Source organism: Pomacea canaliculata, linkage group LG10, assembly GCF_003073045.1.
Source record: "Pomacea canaliculata isolate SZHN2017 linkage group LG10, ASM307304v1, whole genome shotgun sequence".
Taxonomy (NCBI): Eukaryota; Metazoa; Mollusca; class Gastropoda; order Architaenioglossa; family Ampullariidae; genus Pomacea; species Pomacea canaliculata.
The window spans coordinates 22869184-22875183 of record NC_037599.1 but is presented as its reverse complement, the minus strand read 5'-3'; positions in this window follow the sequence as shown (position 1 = coordinate 22875183).

Below are 6000 nucleotides of genomic sequence, written 5' to 3'. Positions count from 1 at the left end.
TTGAATCACATCTGTTCGTTTGCTCTTGTTGAAGACAGTAGCATGGTCCATTAAACCGTGATCGCATCCGTACCTACTCAGTAACCTAGACACAGTCAAAATATAATTATTTGATCTGCTTTATGCTTATTTACTTCTTTCCGCATATGCATGTTCACACCACAGCTGTAGTTACCATTTCCTGTGTTCTCAAAAAGAATCCAGTCACTATTCCTCAGTGACTACGCATATAGACTCAGGACCCGCGGAAGCCGGATACCGGCCTCCTCTCTCCTAAACTACTCGGCTCTTCCCCGACGTGATTGACCCGCACCGATCCCGCAAAGAAATACAATATATTTATCTTTATTATATGACACTCTCATTTCTGGAGTGTAGCAGAAGAAGTGAGTCTAAATGAATCATGTGTAGTCCGGCTCCCTCTAGAAGACCATTACCTCATATTCATCCCCTGCACTAGACAATAGCATGCAAAGCGGGATATTGTATTTGCTCATCCCTTTAACCTGAAAAGCAACTATGCATCATATACGACATCATTGAAATCTAGTCGAATCACCGTGCATCTATGTGCAAAATGCGCCATGTGCCTCTGCTTGCGCCACCTGTACCAGCAACTGTGTTTGTGAGTGTGCGTAACATAGTATTTTCGTCTGCCACTATACTCGTAAGCTTTTTGATCTTTGCGAGAGAAAGAGAGGAAACAGTCTCAGTTATGTACCCCTTTTGGCGCTTTGTGTTTTGTATATATTATGGTAGTGTGTTCTTTGCGTATCTCTACAGTAAATCTTGATAAATTTATTATATGGATATGTTAACTATAATATGACTTATAATTTGTCTGAGTGTTGTAGGACCCTAATAAATGACGTTGAGACCTTTCATCTTATTTGCTTACACTTAAAGTAATAACAGGAACAATTAGACCCCTATAACTGTAGCAAGATACGTCTTTCTTATCTGCATAAATAGAGTCAACATATCATGTCAGGCACCAAATGGTGGATATGATGCGTTTTACTTTAATATTATGTTTCGAACAGGTCCCGCTAAGGCGCGATCTTGCAAGATATTCATAACCTAAATATATAAAAAACTTCATGACACGTATTACAAAGATCTTTGCTCTAATCAGCTGATCTAGCTGGAAGACAATTCTTCTATCTTTAAACGGCAGCATATGATGACTCTGATTTATATAGGCTTATTACCCTTTCATGCCCAAATAATGATTTCGCTTGTTAAACAGTGAACTTAAAGAAAGCCTGCTTATCCGAAGACACAAAGTTTTATTTCCATCTAACTGACTAGTGTGTGTATTCTGTTAAAACCCTGATGTTTTTCTACACCACACTTTCTTTGATATAATTACTATCCAATTTATAGAATAACGAAAAGACCGCAATATCAAGTAAAAAAATAGTCCCAAGAAGGCATCCTATTGATGCAGGAGTTTATAGATGTCCTCAATTGAGTATGTTGGTAAAGAAAGATGCACTAATAATGCCTGAGACGAATGGTTCACTTGGCGGAAGAAGACACCCACTACAACAGGTCCCCTAGGTGTAGACTTCTAATATCTGATATCTAAGGAGCACATAAGTCCATGTGCGCTGATAGTTACTACAGCAAAATAAAATCAGAATCCATTTCTGTATAGATTCTGACCATTTCCACGCCATATATATTGAGTTTCACTTCAGCTAGAGAAGAAAGATTCATTACCGCCAATGTTACCTGTGTTAGTTTAACTAAACACTTTCTAAATATGAAGAGGTACATACAATTAGACACTATTTAGGAAGAATATATTTTAGTGAGACTAAGAAACATACAAGCGTCCGTCATTTCTGTGGATCCCTGACTCCATTTCTCCTTCCTGATCTTCACCTCCAACAATAGTGGCGACTTTTTGGTATAAATGTTACTTCATACATATTCGGGATCGCCAAGTATTCAGACTGTCTCATGCCCACTGGACCAATAATAGTGAAAGAAAAGCAGGAACATTTATACAATAGATGCCACAACGATAGCTCGATCAACTAAACTCCCCATCTTAGTAAGCTATTGAACTAAAAATACTGCGACTCCGACTTTACAGCTGATTCATCTATGCACAGTATGGACTACAGATATTAGGGTTATCCTAGTCAGTTTTAGAAGTAGTGTGAGGCTACGCATACCAGAGGCCAAATTAGATTGGCTTTTGAAAGTTGAATGAAAGAAAAAAATAACTTTACCTCATGTGTGAATTTAGGAAGAAAGAGAGTTTTATATTATAAGTATAGAAGTTAAATGAAAGACAATTAGAGAAAGAAAACATAAATTAAGGGTGAATTAAGGATCTATTACAGCGTTGCAATCATAGTAATTATTATATCTAGGAGAATGTGAGTGAGAATGCCATATTTTATAGAGCGCTAATCTTGTATAGCACATTACAATGGTCAGTCTGATATTAATGACGATTCATTCCTAAAGCTTCTAGAGAATAATGCATTGGTTGCTACATATCACACAGTCACTACCTAGATACATAGAAAAGATGAATTAGAAGCGCGTATATGAACTACAGTAAAATGAAGCATCGGGCAAGCTTTGCAATTAGAGATAATGAAGAATTGAGGAGGAGAAGCGCCTTGCGAGATTCATAGATCGATGTTCGAAAGTTTCCCACTAGTCCTTTTCTAGTTCGTTGAGAAGATATCTCGATCACTAATTTCAAATAAGATCACTTACTGCGAGGGTTAAACATTTGAGTTCTCGATAAACACAGAGACAGAGGCTTTATATACCTGGAACTAATACAAAAGCAGAGCCTCACCAATTCACACTCGATATCAGTATGCATTTGAAAAAGATTGTGTGAGCGCATCCATGCAGACCAAATGCATCTCTTATTAAATGTGTCGATCAACAGTAACATGCTCAGCCTGTGTTAGACTACATGAGGAAGATGAAAGCGGTGTGTATGCTTCACTCATCAGAGAACTTTATATCTCAGTATGAATATGTGACTGCAGAGAAATTTAATTCTCAATAGATATCCTAGAAATAGTATGAAGAATTATACACATCGGTAATACGGATTACAGTGGAAAGCCAGGTTGTATACTGCTAGTGGAACTTTGAGAGAAGTTTTGATTCTATTCAGCTCATTCATCCAGAAAGCCTCTAGACTGTTAATTTGGACGCAGATTTCTTAGATTTACGGTGGGTAAATGCATTTTTACAAAGATGCAAGTCTTGCCTCATTGGTACATTCTATTGTGGTAATGTGTTCTAAAAATTTATCGACGTTTTCAACAGTATAGAGGACGTGCGACAGGGACCGGATCCGTCTTTCGCCATATAATCTTCCTCAAATATGTGTGCCGAAATTCCTCATCCATTCTACTTTAGAGATAATGCCCGATATTCTAAAGTATAGTTGTGAAGAAACAAATCATTCTTAGTGTCACAATTTGCTGTGTGAGACATGTCATTGTTTCTTGATGGATCTAAAGAATCTTTTTCAAGCAATGTTTGGGAATTGGAGAGGCTTCTCTGTTTTCATCTCAATATTACTTTGATACACACTGCTGCAATTTGGATTGGTATTAATTCAAGGCTGTTTGCAAACGATCGCACTCAATTAAAAAAATTCATATGGAATTCGAAGCATTACGTCTTGTATTACTTTTCTCTAGACTTGAAAGCTGTGCTGATCAATAAACTACAAAACCAGATTTTTCCATCAACAAATGCACAAGATTTATGCCAAGGTATGGAAGGCAAGCGAGATCTCACACCAATAGGAAGAAACGCTGTAAAGGTTCAATCCCTTATACTGTCTTTATTTACTCATCTATTTATACTCTTCTGTCCTGGTAAGGATATTCCTTAAAAAATTCACGTATCAGCCTTGCGTCATTTGGGAAGAAGAAAATTATTAAAATTAAAAAACACTGTTATAGCGAAATGAACTCAGAAGGGCACTAAAGTAGATATCAAATATGCTTTGCATAATGCACTCAAAGGCTTGGGATAAGGATATTTGTTACATCAAATGCGCTGGAAGTAACCTTTAAATTCACGATTCATCAATCGATTTTAAATTTTCAACAGTATGGAGGATACTTTCTTGAAAATATATTTGCTTGAAACAAATGTATTTTGGGGAAAGATGTATTTGCTATTTTTTCCCTGACTTTTGCATTAGATCTACCCCTGCTGCTAGCTACCGACACTTACAGAATTTCTGCGATAACCGTATTTTTTAAACTTTTCTGTCCAAAAATGATACATAAAAAGAGTAGAAAATGGTTTAACTGTAATCATTATGACAATAATTGTGTGGATTTACTTGAATAATAATGGCATACTAAAATTGAAGTATTCACAATTTCATGCAAAATATATTAAACGCTTTCTAGATAATTATATAGTAGAATCATGGCCATTGTCACTATAAAGAAAGATTGGGTCACTTTGGAAACAATCGGACAGAAATATTTCTTACAGCTATGCACAACTGTTAGCCATAATAAGCAGAAAAGGCACAATATATATATAAATAAAAACAGTTATGTTCACAGACGCCTCCTACATGCCATTAGAAAATGGGAAAAAACAGTTTCAGACCTTCAGGGGGACATATTTGCTCACCCTTTTATGTTACAATGGATACAAAACTAACATCAGTGGTTTTTCATATCCAATATCTCTGCATCGTGTTCTAGCTACAAACATCACACTAATATATGCAAATAAAACTAAGGATCAGATGCTTTTGACTTTCTTGCACCCAGTCAAGGGCAAGATCTATAGAACACTTTTTTTCTTGATTGTATTACTGTTAAAACAATTTTGGAATGATCTCTTTAAGTCCAGTAAAAACCAAAAATGTGCTCATTACCCTCTCACGACGATAGAAGTAAAGAAACAGCTAATATTTGGAGTCAAATACAGATAAGATATTCAGCCTTTATTCTACTATATGTTAAAGTTATATATTTACCGGTGCATGTTTCAATATTGCATCTACTGCAATGCCATTTGTATTGGAAATAAAGAAAGATCATTGTATAGAATATTACTACACTAATAATAGTAAGCCAGATGTTTTTTTCGGCAAAATGGACTCCGTATAGCAGCTTCTCTCATCACATTGAAGTTTTTGTGTTTTGCATTCTCTTTCTTTTTAAGTGAGAATAATACATTTCAATTGTGACGTCTAATGATGGAGCCTGCGAATCCTGTCCACATCTTTTCTTCCTCTTTCTCTCTCTTTTGTGTTTGTGTTTGTGTTTTTGTTTTTTTTGACAATCCATAGTTTTAATGTCATAATGTGTAAGCTATTAATGTCCATTAAATTTAGTATTTGTTATTTAATCTTCTAAACACATTACATTATAATAAGTCAGGATCATTACCTTTATTGTAAGTCTTCATAGCATCATTATAATCACTTCTAATCAAATTGTTTTATTTGTAACATATTTCAAGCATCACCGGCACACCAGCAAGTGGCATTACTGAACTGAATGATGAGCGATCATGTGTAAGTTTGTATTACCAGATTTCAGAATATTTGTCTACTTTCATCTCTTGCTGATTTTTTTTTCAAAAAATACACCTACCATCGTCCTATATTTGTCAAGACAAAGCATTGCTATTTCAAAACTTGTGTTACTAGGTACTATTGATTGTTTTTCATCAAATTCTATACAATTATTGCCTTTTTCCTTAGCCAGATTACACTTATGGTAATAGATTGTACATGATGCCAATTGACATGTTTTAAACACATACACATATACACACACACCCTCACTCACAACACATATTCTATTCATTCTGCTTCTACCTCTATTGCGATATACAAATGCTAAATATACAATACATAATCATTATATATTTTTCTTTAAAAAAAAATCACATACCTACTGTCATAATTTCTTATTTGTGAAATACAGATATGTGTGACATCATAGATTCAGTCAATGACAGAACAAC